This window comes from Phocoena phocoena, chromosome 1 (assembly GCF_963924675.1).
Source record: "Phocoena phocoena chromosome 1, mPhoPho1.1, whole genome shotgun sequence".
NCBI classification, from domain to species: Eukaryota; Metazoa; Chordata; class Mammalia; order Artiodactyla; family Phocoenidae; genus Phocoena; species Phocoena phocoena.
Genome location: NC_089219.1, coordinates 86,283,057 through 86,303,566, shown reverse-complemented (window position 1 = coordinate 86,303,566; position 20,510 = coordinate 86,283,057). Strand labels below are relative to the sequence as shown.

General features: G+C 40.6%; 1 protein-coding gene across 1 annotated transcript in view; it reads left to right on the top strand.

The window, feature by feature from the left end:
• The window catches only part of DPYD (dihydropyrimidine dehydrogenase), a 369,420-nt gene that overhangs the window by 310,993 nt on the left and 37,917 nt on the right, over positions 1–20,510 (top strand). The window lies entirely within an intron of this gene.

Below are 20,510 nucleotides of genomic sequence, written 5' to 3'. Positions count from 1 at the left end.
TCTGGGAAAGCCCAAACCAAGTGGTAGCAACCTAAGTGGTAAAAAGATGTCAGATTTAGCATGTGACTTAGAGGTGGACAGATCGCATTTTCTGCTAGAGTAGTTATGGTCTGGGAGGAAAACAGAAAATCAAATAAATCAGTGATTTGCTTTTTTTTTTGTTTTAAAGATAACTATTAACTTAAAAGGAGCAGAGATAATATCTAATGTGTGTGAGAGTTTACTAATGGCCAGGCATTCTTCTAATTCTGTTACATATGTTAAGTCAAATGAATTATGCATATCTGCCCATCATTGGGATTCCCAGTTGAAAATTCATCCCAAGTCCTTTTGTTAGTATGTAGAGGCTAGGATTTGAACCCAGGTGTCTAGTTTCAAAGTCTAAGCACATAATGCTCTTTTACATATAATACATGGCCCATAAAACAGCACAGTCATACATTAGTATTTACTAGTTCTGTTTGCATATAATGAAATGAGAATCCTGAATTTTTCTCCTTTTAACCATTTTATTTTGCATATATAAATCATTTTGTAAGTCTAAGTAGGACTTGGCTGTCACCTCACAAATCATGGTTGTTCTCATCTCCTAAAAATTATGAAGAGGTATTATTATTATCATTGTTGTTATTATTGGCAAGATTTCCAAGTGGTACTAGATTTCCTATAATTAACTGTTATTGATACAGTTGTTTGAGACTATTGCTATGTACTTGATTGCAGGACCTAAAACAGCAGGCAAAACATATATGATGCCAAAAGCATTTTTTCTTATTACTAGTTGATTTTCAAATGGCAATTTAACCATTAATGTCAGAGAATTTTTTCTCTATGGCATACACAACAAGAGAATCACTGTGTATACTGGGTGATATCCGGGGATGGAATATATATCAAGATGCAGGGAGGAGTGATGAATACACATCGGGCATCAGCTAAAGCAGGATGTGGAAATAGGTTCCTGGAGTATAAATGGAGAGTATTAGAGAGCTGGGGCAATAGGATGGGTGATTCCAGGAAGCAAATGCTCCTGAAGATTTAGTCAATGGACGTGACCAAAGTTTCAGAGACTTTTTCTCTCCCTTTCCTTCCATATCAGGCAGTTTTCATATCCTAAAGAGTCTACTGCTAAATGTCTCAAAAATGGGTCCCTTTCTTATCATTCCTTAGTCCTAGCACTTATCTTTTCCTTACTAGATAGTTACAACCCAGCTTGCAAACTGGTCTTTCTCAGGATGGCATCCAAAGTCTTTAGTGTGGCTCAAAAGCCTCTTTATAATTTTGCCTCTTTGGACCTAATAGTATTATAATTATAATAATGTATTTTATTTGTATACATTATATATGCTATATATATATAATTATAATTCAATGCAACTAGCAATGTAGTGTCGAATGATAATCAGTTGATAGTGCTCAATCCCCCTAAGTCATCCAGTCTAGAAAAGATGTTCCAAAACACAGTATGTAGAGAGAAGGAAATAAGTGTTATTCAGAGCAGGATTTTCTGTCATAGGCAAGGTGGGGATGGGGGAACTTAGAAACTTGCTGGCCCTGCAACAGGCAAAAGCATAGTTGGGCCTCCAAGTGTGGTGTCATAATTGGGAAGGCAAGGGGACATACATTCTTTGGTACCTAGAAACCTGAGAAGTTGAAGAGCAGGAGGGTGATCTGGGAAGTATACCTGAAACAATGTGAGTTGCCACAGGCTGGGTCCTCACACTCAGTTTATAATGCAACAAGAGGCGATATGCAGGTAACAGCAGTTTACTTACTTGGAAACGATAATTGAAATGATTATAGTTATTAAATTATTGTTGTTAATATTTACATACAAAGTTTCATTAATCCTGGGAGGCAGTGTGCTGTAAATTAAAGTATCTAGGCTTTGGAACCAAATCCTTGATCTGCCACTTAGTGAATATAAGCTCCAATTCCCCCTTAGATAAACTAGAGATGAGATGCTGTGGGAATTGAATGTATGTCACCTAGAAAATACCTGGCACATAATATGTATTTCAAGAATTATAGTTCCCCTCCAATCTCTTCCCTTTCTGTGTCTTTTCATTTTGACAGTTTTCAAGCTAATACAGAGGGAGACATGATAAGACTTGATCCTTCTCACCTATACAAGTCAGGCAAATACTAACAACTGATAGCAGCTTAACATTGTTTTAGAAGACTATTGTTTATGTTGGAAATATATACATCATAGTTAGAAACAATAGACTGAAGTAGAAATGTGAGAGAGAACACAAACCCATTTTCAGTTAGGCAGAGGTTTTCGGAGAGGCTTAGAAGTCATTGCTTGCTTTTTTTCCTGTCATTTGGCGTAACCAGTTATAGGCAGTGGAAGTATTCACTTCCAAATTAAATTGAGATTAAAATCATCTTAAAGTACCTGAAGTAGCTGGATATTTGCATGATATTTTTCCCATTACTTTAATAATTGTTTTCTCATTTAAGTTATGTTGGTATCATTGACATTTAAAAATAATTATAACTTTGACTAGGGCTTAAAACATTTTTCCAATTGATTTGTTTCAACAAACATTAATAAATCACTGATAAATGCAAGACACTCTGGGCTTGGCACTGTGGGAAATATAAATTCATTAGCTTAACCAATATTTATATATTTCTTGCTATGTTTCAAGATCACAAAGAGTGAAAAATAAGAAGGAAGTGGTCTCAGACCTCACTTTGCCCACAGGCTAGTAGGTACACAGTCAAGAGGACAAGCTATTTTATCCTTGATTTTTTAAATGACCCAAAGAGGACAATGATTTATCTGTGTTGAGGGATTTATCATCTGCCACAGCCCACATGAACTTCCTCCTCCATTTTCCCAGTTACTTTTAGTGATGTCGTGGTTATTGTACTAGGTTGCAAAACTTCAGAATTGAGAATTATTGTTTTATCGTTATATTAATTTTCCAAGGTTACCATAACAAAGTACCACAAAGTGGGTGGCCTAAACAACAAAGTTTGTTTTCCTACAATTCTGGGAGCTAGAAGTCTGAGATCAATGTGTCAGCAGGGTTAGTTTCCTTTGAGACCTCTCTTCGTAGCTTGTAGATGGCTGTCTTCTCTCTGTGTCTGTCTTCACATGGTCTTTCCTTGTGTGTGTTTGTGTCTTAATTTCCTCTTCTTATAAGGATGCCAGTCTTAATGGATTAGGACCTACCCTCATGACCTTAACTTAATTTTAATTTAGTTACCTCTTTAAAGACCCTATCTCCAATTACAATCACATTTTGAAGTATTGAAGGTTAGGACTTCAACATATGAATTTTGGGCACACAACTCAGACCATAACAGTTACTGTCCTGTATATCATCTACAATTAATCTATAATAATTCTATATCATTTTTTCTTCTATTGTATCTGCTGTTACTCTATTTCAGATGTTTATAAACAATAATATTTTCTCTTATAGACAGGCTCTCTGTATCAGGATTTCTTCTTTCATTTCATCCCGCCAACTAAAATTATCTTCCTTAATAGTTCTTTTCATTATACTGTATCCCTGATCAAAAAACCCCTCATTAAAATGCTTCTGTTGCTTAGGGCTGACTTTATGAGATCTTGGTAACAACTGAACACTCTATGGTTCCAAATTTACTTCCAGTTATTCTGCAGTGAATCATCTCTACTCTAGGTTGGTCATTCTTTCACTTTCTATGATAGTCCACCTTCAATAAGTTGTTCTAGTCTACCTGGCTAAAGTAGTGTATGCCAGGTTTCCCTACTAATAAGTTACTCTTTTGCCCCCTTTTCATACTCTTTGGAAGGAAGTCACTATGAGCAGGCCATACTTAAGAGTTGGGGAGTTATGCTCCCCTTCTTTGAAAGTACAGTACCTACATAAATTATTTGGAATTATACTGTGTGGAGATTTGTCTATTCTTCCTGTCTATTCATTTATCTAATCATTTATTTATATAAGTATGAACTCAAGGATGCTTATTTTGTGCTTTGGGATATAATCTAATATTAAGCTATTTATTTTGTTGCTCTAATTTTTCCAGCTGTGACCATTAGGAGTTCTGTAAGTTGGCTCCAGTGCTTCTTTGATGTATGCCCATCATCCTGTGTGTGTGTGTGTATTTGTGTTTTAGCACTTAACTTCTGGCACTACAAGAGACTACAGGCATATCTTGTATATTTTTTGCCCTAGTCCTAGAATCAGCCATTTCTCCAAGGTCCTTTTATTAAAAACGAAGATCTCAGAGCTAAGTATGCTCATTGCTACTGCAGTGTTATTGCTTCTAGGACCTCTTAACTGACAGAGTAAGAAAATATATATGTGTATACTCACCTGTGTACATACATATATCTATAAATGTATAATCATCTGTATCTATACTAAGCTGAACATGAGTACATACTGGTGTCTCCAGCTCTAATTCATTGGTCATTTTAGCATCTTCCCTTTATTTGCCTATATCCTCCTATGCCAACAGTGAGAAAGCTGACTCCCATCATCTGCCATTGATTTACCTAATTGTTCAATTCCAGTGTACATGTGTAGTGGTATTCAAATTAACTCATATCCCTATCCTAACACATTAAATATAAAATAATATATAAGTACAGGTACATATATTTCTGTACTACTCAAAGTACCTAGAAGAGTGATAAGTTTATAGTAGGTTTTCAATGTTTATGCTAAAAATAGTTAATATTTTTATTTATATATCAAATTCAAATTTCTTTGATATCCAAAAGACATTCAGCTTCTTACAATGCTGACATGGCCATCATTATGAATTTAGGTACTCTTATACGGTAGGTGTATAAATTTGCCAATTATTAGATAGTTGAGTTTGAAGCAAATATGATAGTTCTCTTAGTGGGATGAAAACTTCTAATTATCCAATTTCATACAAAGCTATAGTACATTTGCAAATGGGAGGCTGATTTTTTTAATTAAAAATGATAATAAAAATGGAACCATAAAACTCTAATTAAAATGATTAGATGAAGGCAGAAGTATGAAGGAAGCCTAAAAAGCTTAGACCTCCACGTGTTGGGAGACTGAAGAATGAAAGAGCATACACTAATAAAAGTCATACACTAGTGAACAGTATAAAAACTAAATACGGATTTCTGGTCTAATATGTGAAACTGTAAGCTATTTGAAACTTGAGTGAAATGTTTTGGCCAATTATGTTTGCCTGATTTTGAGAAGGTGATATGGAAATGGTTCTTATAACCAATGAGATGCTCTTAGTGAGAAACCTAAATATATTCAAATGGGTATGGAAACACCAATACATAGCAGAACTTTAAGATTAATGTCCTATGTATACCTTGGGGTAGTGATGTAGCCAAGTAGCCCTGGAATCTGAGTTTGATCCAGGGTAATAATTCCAGGGTTCCTATATATACATATATTTTTTACTTATTCTAGGGAATTTTGCCTAACTATAACATTAAATAAAAAACAATGACTAAATTGGTTCTCATAGCATTCAGCTATTTTATATTTTGAATCAGTCATGGCAATTCCAGATGTGTGAATTTGCTTTAACTTCCCCAAATCTATTTTTCAGCATGAGAAAAAGCTGTCAACTAGTATAGGCACAAATGCCACTGGCAATATTTAAAAATGCTTTAAGCCTAGAAAATAATGTTGCCATATTAAAAAATATCCATTTTTAATGGATAAAAATTGCTTCCAGATTTCCTAGAAACTAAGTGAAATTTGAGTTTGTATATATGGTAAAAATACAAAAGATACCAAGACTAAGGAGGAAAACTGAAACTTTTTAAAGGAATAAAAAACATAGCTGCTGGATTTGTGATGCTGGTCAGTATTGTAAAAATAGGACCAATGGCTCTAACAATATCATTAGTTAGCTTTTCTTGCATTGATTAAGACATGGATATGGATTTTATATATGTAACACATTTGAAAGGAAAGGAAATTATTTTTTCAGAATTCTCATGTGACATTATAAACAATTAAGTACAAAAATGTGCTTAGGGGCTTCCCTGGTGGCACAGTGGTTAAGAATCCGCCTGCCGATGCAGGGTACATGGGTTCGAGCCCAGGTCCGGTAAGATCCAACATGACACAGAGTAGCTAAGCCCGTGCGCCACAACTACTGAGCCTGTGCGCCACAACTACTGAAGCCCGTGCGCCTAGAGCCCGTGCTCCCAACTAGAGAAGCCACCGTAATGAGAAAGCCCGCACACCGCAACAGAGTATAGCACCCGCTCACCGCAACTAGAGAAAGCCCTCATGCAGCAACGAAGACCCAACGTAGCCAAAAATAAATAAATAAAAATTAAAAAAAAAATTCGCTTAATTCCAATTTCATGGAAAGTAGTTAACTTGTTATCTTTACATATTACTAAATGCTAAAGGCAACTGAATCAATCAGAACACTGTATTTTATCATGCCAACCAGCATATCCTTTTTTTTTTTTTTTTTTTTGCGGTACGCGGGCCTCTCACTGTTGTAGCTTCTCCCGTTGCGGAGCACAGGCTCCGGATGCGCAGGCTCAGCGGCCATGGCTCACGGGCCCAGCTGCTCCGCGGCACGTGGGGTCCTCCCGGACCGGGGCACGAACCCGTGTCCCCTGCATCGGCAGGCGGACTCCCAGCCACTGCACCACCAGGTAAGCCCTATTTTTAGTTTTTTAAGGAACCAACATACTCTTCTCCAGAGTGGCTGTGCCAGTTTACATTCCCACCAACAGTGCAAGAAGGTTCCCTTTTCTCCACACCCTCTCCAGCACTTACTGTTGAGAGATTTTTTTGATGGCCGTTCTGACCGTTGTGAGGTGGCTATTTTTAATAGCTGCATTGAACAGTGAAGTGCACATATCTCTTTATGATACAGATTTCATTTCCTTTGGCTATATACCCAGAAGCGGGATTTCTGGATCAAATGGTAGTACTTTTTTAAAAAAAATTTTTGAGGAAGCTTTATAGTGTTTTCCCTAATGGCTGTATCAATTTACATTATTACTAATAGTGTACATTTCCTAAAGAAAACATGATATATGTGTATATATATATGAATAATATATGTATGTGTGTATATATACACATATATATACTATCCCATTGTGTGTGTGTGCGCATGTATGCATACACATATACATATACATGCCCACACACACAATGGGATAGTATTCAGCAGTAAAAAAAAAGAAAGAAATTCTGCCATTTGTGAGAACAAGGATGAACCTGAAGGGCATTATGCTAAGTGAAGTAAGTCGATCACAGAAAGACAAATACTGTATGATCTCACTTATATATGGAACCTAAAGAGGTCAAACTCATAGAACCAGAGAGTAGAATGGTGATTACCAGGGACTGAGGGGTAGCGAAAATGCGGATATGTTGGTCAAGGGGTACATGCTTTCAGTATAGACTAGGTTCTGTGGTTCTAATGTAGAGCAAGGTGACTATAGTTAGTAATACTGTATTGTATACTTGAAACTTGCTAAGAGAGTGGATCTTAAGTATTTTCACCACACACACACAAAACAAACAAGCAAAAACACCTGTGTGAGATGATGGATGTATTAATTTGGTCATGATAATCATTTCATTTCATATGTGTATTAAATCATCACATTTTACACCTTAAATATATACAATTTTTATTTGTCAGTTGTACTACAATAAAGTTGGGGAAAAAGGTAGATCAAAGCCTGCCATTATAGAATAAATAAGGAAAAAATAAGAGGCAGCTTTGATTGTGGAAAGAGCATCGATGTTTGAATTAGAAGATCTCGAAGTCTTAGTTTTGCCCTTAACTAGCTTTTGGTACCCAAATATTCAAAAAGTTTGTAACTTTCATTTTCTCACTACTACAATGAGACAGTGAGCTCTGATGATATCCAAGGTCTCTGCAACTTATAACATTAAATAATCCTGTATATTCATACTTAAACATGGTTTTTAAAAATACATTGAAAAGTGCATGTTTTGGTGAGTAGGGAAGATGTACATTTGATTTCTTTTGGTGGGTAATCATGATGCTTTCATTGTTAATGAAAATTAAGCTGTCTGAGAATTAAGTAACTGGGTCCAGACCCCAGCTTGGTCACTTAGTTGACTATGCAGTTTTGGACAAGTCAAGCCCCTTCTGGGAGCAAATCATCCTTGAAGTACTTTTTATCTCAGTTTTATCTGGTTTTATAAAAAGTTTCTATGTTTGATTTTGCTCTGTCAAACTTATGGGGGAAATAACCTCACTGTGTTGTAAATACTATATGCTATAATATCTAATAGGTGACTTTTGATCTACTGAAAACAGAGTGAAAGTGTTACATTATCTGGCAGAACCATTGATGTTAGATTAATTCTTCTAGCCCCAAGTCTCTGCCCTTGTAATTCCTTAACATCTTACCTGCACCTTTGCAATGTTTCCTTTGTAAATAAAATCTCCTGGAGTTATTATCCTTTAAGAGTGAAATCTGTTTCTTGTGGGAACCTGATTTGATACACCTTGTTATAAAACTTTGTTAAAAAATTTAAATCAACTTTACAGATTTGGCTCATTTAAAAACATTTATTATATTTTAAATCACTATATTTCAGTGCCATGAGTAGAACTTTGTAGGCACAGTATAAAATTTCCCATAGGTCAGTTATTTGAGTATTGACTCCATGAGAGATACCGCTGGGATTATAAGTAAGATTCAGTCTCTCTGGCTCTTCATGAGCTGGAAAGTTAGAGAAAAAGATGATCCAGCAGCGAAAATTCAAAGAAAATTATAATTTTGTATGTATACACAGAAGAAAATACATTTGACCCTTAAACAGTTGGGGCGTTGGGGGGGCCAATCCTCCATGCAGTCAAAAATCCAGGCATAACTTTATAACTGGCCCTTGGGATCTGCAGTTCCTCTGTATCCACAGTTCCTCCGTATCTGTATCTGTAGTCCCACATCCTTAGATTCAACCAAAAGTCAGAACATGTAGTACTATAGTACTTACTATTGAAAAAAAATCTGAATATAAGTCAACCTGCCCAGTTCAAACCCATATTGTTCAAGGGTCAACTGTAGAGTAACTACCGCTTGTATGGTGCCCATAGTTCTGGCTCTGTGCAATTGTCCTCTGTATGTTCAAGGAATCTAATTTCATTTTCTTTTCTATATTGTGTCTTTACTCATTATTGGTGTTAATTGACATGTAATGATACCCTCATTATTTATTTAATGTAATAAAATTTATAAATTAGAATTAATTCATTATATATGTTTATATTCATACCCTACCTCTTTAAAACTGTAATTTTAATTTGTAAATGTATATAAAATAAATGAACAGATTTAGACACATACTGGCAATTCAGGATTAGTAACAGTTGTTTTGGAAGTTTCACCAGCACCTATCAGCGTGCTCCTTCCTCTGTCCTCTCCTCCTGCCCTCCTTCCTCCAGGATCAACACATCTCTCCTCCTTCAGCTGACTCATCCTTCACCTCGACCTGCTACACAGGGGAAAACATATTTGCCATTTGAGAAATGGCATGTAATCAAAATTTCTACATATAGCATCAGAATGCTAACATTTTGTGATTGAAACTACCTGTTTATGTAAAACAGGTGATGAGCATTGTGTTAGAGGATGAACAATGATAAATAATTTATTAAAGATTTTAATGACATATCAATTGTCATGACTCTTCCCTAATTATTTTCAGAGAAGTATGATTGATTTCTATAAGCACACTGAACAGTTTGCCCCCTTGTATTATCAAGACATAAAGTATTTTTCCTTTGAAAGAAGGTTTTTCAGACAAACTTTATCAACTATTGACAACTGAAATTATGCTTTGTGCAAATAGACATTACATTAAATTAGTATATGATTTAAAACAAATTTAGATAAATTTTCCTAGAAGAGAACAATGCCTATCATATCAAGGCTGCTTAATAATTTTTTTTTTTTTTTTTTTTAACGGTACGCGGGCCTCTCACTGCTGTGGCCTCTCCTGTTGCGGAGCACAGGCTCCGGACGCGCAGGCTTAGCGGCCATGGCCCACGGGCCCAGCCGCTCCGCGGCATGTGGAATCTTCCCAGACTGGGGCACGAACCCGTGCCCCCTGCATCAGCAGGCAGACTCTCAACCACTGCACCACCAAGGAAGCCCCTTAATAAATATTTATTGAAGGGAGGAAGGAATCTAGGGAAGGGGAGAAAGAATGTAGGGGGAGAGGGAGGGAGGGAAGAAAAATGTATGCCTAATTTGGCTTTAACCTTTTTATTCTAACATTTCACATTTTAAGCAATGAAAATCTGATTCAAAACATTCACTAGATTATTCAATACTCTACATTAATCAATAAAAAATGTCAAAATTAGATACAATTAGACTCTTAATGGAAAAACATTCATATCTTGTTGTCTTGCCCTTGATTTTCTCAGTATTTCAGAGAAGTGCCTGCTCATAAAAAGGAAGCTTGAGGTCAATTATAACCTTGTTTAGCACTGGGGGTGGGTGGAAGGTAGGGGGTAGAAGAAACAAACCCTATTGTCATGACATAATTTGTCCTGGGGCTTTGGAAGGCATTTTCCATATAATGATTAAAGCTTAAATTAAAGATATATTAAAGCCAAAATTAAAGATGTAATTTGTTGCTTAATAAATGATATATGTTTTATAACTTCATTAGGGATGCTACCTTCCTTAATTTTTGCAGACCATGAGATTTTCAGTGAGGTGCATATTAACTGCAGAGATAATAATGTTTCTATATGTTAATAATTTTAAATGAAAAACACTTGAGCTATTTTCCAGCCACATGGGAGGAATCATTTACATCCTTAAAGGCTTATTTTACCATTAACCCCTTCATTTTAGTAGAGTGGATATCCATATGTAAAGTATTAATTCTTTTTACATTAGCGCTAATGGCAAGTACTTTAGACCCACTGGTGTGAGAGGATTAAAAGCCACAACATTAGGCATGCACCAACATTTCTGAGATTAATCCTTGTTAGAGCAACCTAGTGGGAATATGTAACTTGATTTTCTGTTTATTGATCAGATGCCTCTTGTTTCTTTTATCGTGTGAAATGAAACTCCACAGAGACGATATCATATTGCATTGATATGCTGAATTTAACGAATGCAACACAGGATTAGGTTAGTCTCTTAACCCTTTCTACTTTTAACGCCAATTACTATATAAATGCAGGTTTTAAGGAGAGATCTGTGGAAACAGGATACACTCTAAATATTTGTCATTATGGCCCAAGTAATAGATGAGCCATTCATGCTTTTTCTAGTTGTAAACTAATGCTTGAAAGTCATGTTAACAATAAATCTCTGGGAGTGTTTACTTTCATTTGGTAGAAGGAGGGATTAAGGAGTCAGTGAAGTATAGAAGCACACTGAGATTTTGTTATATATTTTGATAAGAGGCAAGGGATAGTATTTCTGTGTCTTCTCATTTCTCCGTTACTCCTCCCCCTACCCCATCCCCCTCCACCTTGTTGCCATGTTAGCATAGAAAATATTTCCTGGCCTCTCATCCTCATATTCACTTTAATTTGGCTAGATCCCAGGAGTGACATTCAAATATTGACTAACCAGCAAAGCATGGGCACAGACCAATCAGGAGGTACATCGGTTATAAAAGATTGGGTGATGAATGACTTGTTTGGCTAAAACTTAGCCTGGCCTAGTGGTCATCTTATCCCTAATTTGTCTAGGTGTCTTAAACCACCTTGGATAATGGCAGTCAATGGATTCTTGGTGATTTCTATCCTATAGGAAGGTTACGAGATAAAGGTAGGAAAGGAGAGAGACCATTCTACCTAAAGCAGCTATACCTACTGATTCTTGTGAATGATTTTCGAGCTGGTAGAGGGGACGAGATAAGTCAATTAATTGTCTTACTTTTTAAAAAAAATTTTATTGGAGTATAGTTGATTTACAATGTAATGTTAGATTCAGGTGTACAGCAAAGTGAATCAGTTACACATACATATATCCACTTTTTTTTTTGTTTTGGACTCTTTTCCCATATAGGCCATTACAGAGTATTGATAGAGTTTCCTGTGCTATACAGCTTATTAGTTACCTATTTTATATATAGTAGTGTGTATATGTCAGTCCCAATCTCCCAGTTTATCCCTCGCCCGCAACCCTTATCACCTGGTAACCATAAGTTTGTTTTCTACATGCGTGACTCTACTTCTTTTTGCGAATGAGTTCATTTGTACTCATCCTTTTAGATTCTACATACAAGCCATATCATATGACATTTGTCTTTCTGTGTCTGACTTACTTCACTCAGTATGACAGTCTGTAGGTCCATCCATGTTGCTGCAAATGGCATTATTTTTATGGCTGAGTAATATTCCATTGTATATATGTACCACTTCTTTATCCATTCCTCTGTCAGTGGACATTTAGGTTGCTTCCATGCCCTGGCTATTGTAAATAGTGCTGCAGTGAACGTTGGGGTGCATGTATCTTCTTGAATTATGGCTATTGCAAGTAGTGCTGCAAGGAACATTGGAGTGTATATATCTTTTCAAATTATGGTTTTCACCATTGAGAATGATGTTTGCTGTGGGTTTGTTGTATATGGCCTTTATTATGTTGAGGTAGGTTCCCTCTGTGTCCACTTTCTGGAGAGTTTTTTTTATCATAAATGGGTGCTGAATTTTGTTAAAAGCTTTTCTGAGTCTATTGAGATGATCATAACGTTTTTATTCTTCAGTTTGTTACTATGGTGTATCACATTGATTGATTTGTGTATATTGAAGAATCCTTCCGTTCCTGGTATAAATCCCGCTTGATCATGGTGTATGATCCTTTTAATGTGTTTGTGGATTCTGTTTGCTAGTATTTTGTTGAGGATTTTTGGTTCTATGTTCATTAGTGATATTGGCCTGTAATTTTCTTTTGTGATATCTTTGTCTGGTTTTGGTATCAGGGTGATGGTGGGGATCAGGGTGAGCTTGGGAGTGTTCCACCCTGCAGTTTTTTGGAAGAGTTTGAGAAGGATGGGTGTTTTACTTTTTGATAAAGCTACAATATGTTTGTTACTAACTAATACTTCTAAACCATACATACACATATACATATACAGCTAGGTAAGTAGATATGGAGTTGCTTGTGTACCTGTAGTTATGAATATGTTTACATGCATGATAATATATATTATACACACACATGTACACACATATGCAAAGTCCATCCTCGGTTAAGAAGAGTTGGGTTCTGGGACTTCCCTGGTGGTCCAGTGGGTAAGACTCCAAGCTCCAAAGGCAGGGGACCTGGGTTCAATCTGTTAGACCCAAACGGTCTACGAAGGATTCCAACTCGCCCAAGAACCGCCAAGAGTCGAGAGCCGTTGCAACACGCAAGAGGTTTATTAGGAGCCGATGCACCGGGGTTCCCGGAACCTCATGCAGGAGGCCGATGGGGAACCCCTAAAAGCGGAATCACATACTTTTTATAGGTTTATTTACTCATAGGGCGGGTATATTTTCACAATGATTGGGTAAATGTGGTGACTTTTGAATTCATTGGCTTAGGAACTTTTGTCCCACCTTCTGGCTGTTATAGTTGTTTGTTCATTGTGGCGGTTAGGGCGTATACCTGTTACGGGCAACTGGAAAATTACCCGCTGTCTGGCAAGTCCCCGTCAACTGAAAAACTCCAAGAATTGGTTTCGATAGGGAGAAGGAGTTGCGCACGATAGGGAGAAGAATTGGTTTAGATAGGGAGAAGGAGAAGGAGTGGCGCACGATAGGGAGAAGAATTGGTTTACGGGAACAAGTGAGGGGGTGGAAAGTCCCTAAAGGCCCCACATTCCCCCCCTTTTTTTTTGTAACTAATTTCAATCATGGAATTTCAGTTTCTTTTTGCGAGTTTTGGTATTGTTGCCTTAGCATTAAAACTTGTACCGTACTAATGCGTTCTCTAATAAAGGCTATCAGGCGATTCAGAATGCATGGTCCCAAAGTTAAAAGCAACAATAAAATAATGAGGGGCCCTAACAAGGTGGAAACTAAAGTAGTAAGCCAGGGAGATTTATCAAACCATGATTGAAACCATCCTTTTTGATTTTCCCTTTCCTGTTGTCTTTTGTCCAGGCGCTCCCTAAGTTTGTCCATAGTTTTGGTAATAGCCCCAGAATGATCAATATAAAAACAGCATTCTTCTTTTAGTGCAGCACATAGTCCGCCCTCCTTAAGGAACAGCAGATCTAATCCCCTCCTGTTTTGCATTACCACCTCTGAAAGCGAGGTGAGGGATTCTTTTAACTGAGTTATGGAACTTTCTAATGCCCGGAGGTCAACATCTACAGCTTGTCTTAAGGCATCATAATAGTGGGGTTGTTGGATGAGGGCTGTTGTACCCGTTCCTACCCCGGCTGCCATTCCTAGTCCTAGGAGTACAGCCAGGGTGAGTGTTATGGGTTCCCTCTTAAACCTTCCTCTGCCCTCATATTCATCTAGAAAGGATGAATCTGAATGATAAATGAGTCTGGGGACCAGCTGAACTAACACACAAAAATCGGTTGAAGCTTTAAGGACCTCTAAAGAAATGCAGGGGGTCAATCCTGTGTTACATGCCCACCATCCATCCGGAGGAGGGAGGAGATACCCTGAGCCCTGTGGGAGGCTTAAATTGGCACAAAGATGTCGGTGGGACGAGGGGGGCGTTCCTACACATGTACCGTTTCCTAATATTGAGGCCAGGGTCAATTTACTATTTCCTTCTTGTTTCCATCGACATTGATCTGGAGTGTTAACATTACTATAATTAGAATTATATCCTATAGCATCATAATAAGGGGGAGGAGCAGCATAGCAAAGCCAACATGATTTGGTAGCCTCCGGGTGTGTGGCATTTAAAGCCTCAAAAGCCGCCTGGACCAATGAGAGCATTCGGTCCCGGGGGGTCTTGGGCTTGATTGTCATTCCTTTTGGCTCAAAAGTTTGGTTTCTTATCTCTGGTAACGCTGTGGGAGGGGCCAAAGGTAGCGAAGAGTGCCCTATCTCAGGGTTGGGGCTTATAGGAACTGGAGTAGGGGTTTCAATTTTTAGTTTGATGGTCATCAGTAATCCATCATTATATCCTTCTTTATAAAACCTGATTCCCCATGAATGGCCATTTATCCAGTTTTTATCCTTTTTTCCTGGTTCACTAAAAGAGATCTTAAGGGGGTGGCACCAATTCGAGCATTCAGGTAGGGGAGTGCCCTGGCCTGAGAAACTTGATCCCCCTGTTGAATGGGAGTAATTGGCCATTACTTTAATAAAATCCCAGCTGGAGGAGGGCTTCCAATAGGTATCTCCTGTGGTTTCACATCCCCAGCTTCGACAATAAAAGTTTTCTGTTCCCCCACATTTATAACTTAGGGATCGAGGACGATGGAATCCAGGGCATACATAGAGGGGAAGAGCCCTGAGCCTACTTCTCCGACCTAGGTCAGAACATCCTTACCCCCATGGGTCCCAAAAATCAGGTTGGTTCGGAACTGTGTTTTGGTCATAATGACTTAATAAGTCTCCATTGAACCCAGGTGCCCCTATAGTTAATTTACAGACATCGGGGAAAAGGTCTGGCCACCAGGTCCAAGGAGCGGCAGTATGGCTAACAGACCATATTACATCTCTAGTTTGGGAAATTACCTGCCAGGTTAAACGCTGGGGCAGGTGAGGACTAAAATTACTCACAGTCAGTAGGGGTAACAAAGTTAAAGTTATAAGTCTGATGATCGCAGAAGCTTGAGCTTGAGCGGGTTGCTGGTCTTTTGGGCTCGCCATTCCGATGTTGCAGATGCTGGTGCGGCCTTCACGTGTGAAGCGTGGATCCACGCAGCGATGCCGTCTACCTTTATAGCCGTGGGGGTGGTGAGCAGGACGATGTATGGTCCTTTCCACCGAGGCTCTAGAGTCTGGGTTCGGTGCCGACGGACGTACACGGAATCTCCGACTTGGAAGGGATGAGCCTCTGCTGGTGTTCCTGGTCGGTAAGCCTCTGCCAGCTGGGACCACACCTCCTTTTGGACCAACTGGAGTCCCAACAGCCTAGCATATAAGTCAGTGTTATTCTGGCAGTCAGGACTTAATTTCTCCCTTAGCGTAAAAAGAGGAGGTGGGGCCCCGTATAGTATTTCAAATGGAGTAAGATAATAGCGGGAGGGGGTATTTCTAGCCCGGAACAGGGCTAAGGGAAGGAGCACCGTCCAATCTGTACCGCCAGTCTCTATGGACAATTTAGTTAGGGTCTCTTTTAGAGTTCTATTCATTCTCTCTACCTGTCCTGAACTCTGGGGTCTATAGGCACAATGTAATTTCCAATCAGTCCCCAGGTATTTGGCCACACCCTGACTTACCTGGGCGACGAAGGCGGGACCATTATCTGATCCTATTACCTTTGGTGCCCCGAACCGGGGGAAAATTTCTTCTAAGATCTTTTTGGCCACCACAGTAGCTGTCTCCTTCTTCGTCGGGAAAGCTTCTACCCATCCTGAGAAGGTATCTATAAAAACTAGAAGATACCTGTTACCGTACCTTCCAGGGCGTATTTCAGTGAAGTCGACCTCCCAATAGGCTCCTGGGCGGTCTCCTCTGAGCCTTTTTCCGACCTCAAGTTTTCCTTTATGGGAGTTTACCTGTTGGCATGGAATGCACTCTCGTGCAATCTGCTCAGCTATTTTGGTTAATCCAGAGGTATCATAACCTGTCTTATGTAATAGGGATACCATCTTCTTGGTTCCCAAGTGTGTCCATCTGTGAATCTGTTGTAGCATGGATTTTGCTTGTTGAGGAGATAATGTTCCTTTAGTTATGGCTGGGGTAATTGTTCCCCTATCATTTGGTTTCCCAGGACTCTCATCTGATAGTTCTAGTATGATTTCCCGTAGAGCCACTTCTCGTGCCACCCTATCTGCCATGTTGTTGCCTCTTGTCACCGGGGTATTGTCCTTCTGGTGTCCGGGGCAATGAATGATGCTGACTTTAGTGGGGAGCATGAGGGCAGCTAGCAGTGCCACTATTTCTTCTTTGTTTTTAATTTCTTTGCCCGCCGAGGTGAGCAACCCTCTTTGTTGGTAAATGGCCCCATGGACATGGGCGGTAGCAAATGCGTACCTACTGTCCGTATAGATGTTTACCTTTTTGTTTTCTGCTAGTTCCAATGCTCTAGTCATGGCGATTAGTTCAGCCCGTTGGGCCGATGTCCCTTGCGGTAATGCGGCTGCCCAGATGACCTCTTTCCCGTCTACCACGGCAGCTCCCGCCCGACGCTTACCTTCCTCTAGGAAACTGCTATCGTCAGTAAACCAGGTAACGTCGGCGTTGGGGAGGGGCTGATCCATCAAGTCTGGTCTGCTACCGTGTGCTGCAGCCAGTACTTCCTGACAATCATGGATGACAGTAGTGCTTTCCAGGTCAGGGTCGGGTAGCAAGGTGGCCGGGTTGAGTCCTGTGGCTGAGGTAAACTTAATACGATCTGAGTTTAACAGCAGGGCTTGGTAATGAGTCATCCTGGCATTTGTTAGCCATCTGTCGGGTGGCTGGCGAATTACACTTTCTAATGCATGGGGGGCTGTTATCGTTAGGTTCTGCCCCAAAGTCAGTTTGTCAGCATCTTTGACCAAAGCGGCCACCGCGGCGATTATTTTTAAACAGGCGGGCCATCCTGCTGCCACAGGATCCAATTTCTTTGATAGGTACGCAACCGGGCGATTCCAGGGGCCCAGTTTCTGAGTTAGTAGTCCCTTTGCGATGCCTTTATTCTCGGCCACGTACAGATGAAAAGGCTTAGTAACATCTGGTAGCCCCAGAGCCGGGGCTGATAGTAGGGCTCTTTTAATTCGGTCAAAAGCCCGTTTTTCTTTATCACCCCAAGCAAAAGGGATGCCATTTTTGGTCAGGGGATATAAAGGGGCTGCTAATTCAGCAAACCCCGGAATCCATAGCCTACAAAATCCGGCCGTCCCCCAAAATTCCCTAACTTGTTTGGGACTCTTGGGGGCCGGTATCCGGGCAACGGTGTCTTTCCTGCTTTCCGAAAGCCATCTCTGTCCTCCTTTTAACAAGTACCCCAGGTAACTAACCTGTCGTTGACATATTTGTGCTTTCTTTGCTGAAGCCCGATATCCCAATGTTCCCAGTTCTGTTAACAGCCTCTCAGTTCCCTTGATGCAGTCCTCTTGGGTTTCAGCAGCTAAAAGAATATCATCGACATATTGAAGTAGAGATACCTGGGGATTGGATTCTCTATAAGATGCCAAATCCTGGTGGAGAGCCTCGTCAAAAATGGTGGGGGAGTTCTTGAATCCTTGTGGCAGGCGAGTCCATGTCAGCTGGCCTGACATCCCAGAGGCTGGATCCTTCCACTCGAAGGCAAAGTAAGGCTGACTGAGAGAAGAAAGTCTCAGGCAGAAGAAAGCATCTTTAAGATCCAAAACAGTGTACCAAGTGTGCTGAGGTGGAAGAGTACTTAAGAGATTGTAGGGGTTGGGTACCGTGGGGTGGAGGTCCATCACCCGCTTATTTACCTCTCGTAGGTCTTGTACCGGTCAGTAATTATTAGTTCCTGGCTTTTTAACTGGCAAAAGAGGGGTATTCCATGCAGATTGGCACCTTACCAGGATCCCTAATTCCAGTAACCTTTGTATTTGAGGACGGATGCCATCTCGGGCTTCTTTACTCATGGGGTATTGGCGGACCGTCACTGGGGTGGCGGTTGTTTTAAGTTCTACCACCACAGGGGGCCGATATTTTGCCATTCCCATACCGGCAGTTTCTGCCCAAGCCTGTGGAAACCTAGTCATCCAATCCTGCATGTCAGCTTGTGGAGGCGAGGGTGTTTCATATATCCTGTGTTCATCTTCCAGTTTCATGGTCAAGATTTGGAGTAATCTCCCTTGGTTGTCAGTTATGGTGGGCCCTTCTGGTTGAAAGTGGATTTGGGCCCCCACCTTAGAGAGTAAGTCTCTACCTAGCAGAGGGTATGGGCACTCAGGTATGACCAAGAATGAGTGGGTTACTCGTCCCACCCCAAGATCTACTGTCCTTCGGGTGGTCCATGAGTACTGCTTATTTCCAGTGGCCCCCTGGACCCATGACCTTTTAGTTGAAAGGGGGCCCTTTGAATGGAGGAGGACTGAGTGCTGGGCTCCGGTGTCCACCAAGAACTGGACGGGTTCCCCCTCCACTTTAAGAGTTACCCTGGGCTCGGGGAGAGGGTCCGAGCCCTGACTTCCCTAATCTTCCTCTTCCAATGTTAAAATTTTATCTCTGGTTGGCCTTCCTCCGTTCCTTTTTTAGGGCATTCTCTTGCCCAATGACCTTTTTCTTTACAGTAGGCACATTGGTCCTTGTCTAATGGCCGCCTTCTATCCGTTGTTTGCCCTTCCTGTCTATTTCTGTCTCTACTGTTTCCTCCTCTGACTACAGTGGCCAGTATCTTACTCAAATGTCTTTCTTGCCTCTTATCTCGTCTTACCTCAAGAGCCTCTTGTTCCTTCTGCTTTCTTTCTTCCCTTTCTTCTTCTGTCTCCCTCTTATTATATACCTTATCTGCCTCTTTTACTAAGTCCTGAAGGGAGAAACCTTGTAGGCCATCCAGCCTTTGTAACTTCTTTCTAATATCAGGGGCTGCCTGGTCAATAAAGGCCATTGCTATGGTGGCCTTATGTTCCTCAGAGGTTGGATCATAAGGAGTGAATCGTCTAAAAGCCTCCATTAAGCGTTCTAGGAACACGGTTGGCGATTCCTGGGGCCCCTGAGTTACCTCTCTTACCTTAGCCAAATTCGTGGGGCGCCTGGCTGCTCCATGGAGACCCGCCACCAGAGCCTGGCGATACATTTTCAGGTGCTCCTTACCTTCCAGGGTATTAAAGTCCCAATTCGGCCTGACGAGTGGAAAACCGGCATCAATCTCATTAGGCAACTGGGTAGGTTGTCCATTGGCGCCTAACACATTCTTTCTAGCCTCCAGGAGAACCCGTTGCCTCTCCTCAGTTGTGAGGAGAGTCTGGAGGAGCTGTTGACAATCATCCCAGGTGGGTTGGTGGGAGAAGACAAGAGACTCTATTAGAGCAGTAAGAGCCTGTGGGTTTTCAGAGAAAGTAGGGTTATGCATCTTCCAATTATAAAGATCTGCAGAGGAAAAGGGCCAGTATTGAAGGGGCCTATTCCCGTGGTTATCAGGGGGGCCATATTCTCTAAGGGGTAAAGCAGTAGAATCCGGGGAAACAGCCCTCCGGCTTCTGGTGCCCGCCGAGGGACCCCCCCCCCTTTCCGCCATAACAGGTGGCCCTACTGGTGCGGAGGGTTGTGAAGCTGGGGGTCCTAGGGGCGACATGGGATTTAGGGCCGGAGGATAAGGAGGTGGGGAATCTAGAAGAAGCAAATCAGACTGCAGGTCAGGATATATCGCCTTTGGCGGGTCCGGGGCAGCAGATGACTTTTCCGTGTCTGGGGTTTTCTTCAGGGCCAATATATCTGATTGTGCTGGAGCGCATGCAGACGTGCCTGTTGAGGAAACAAAGGGC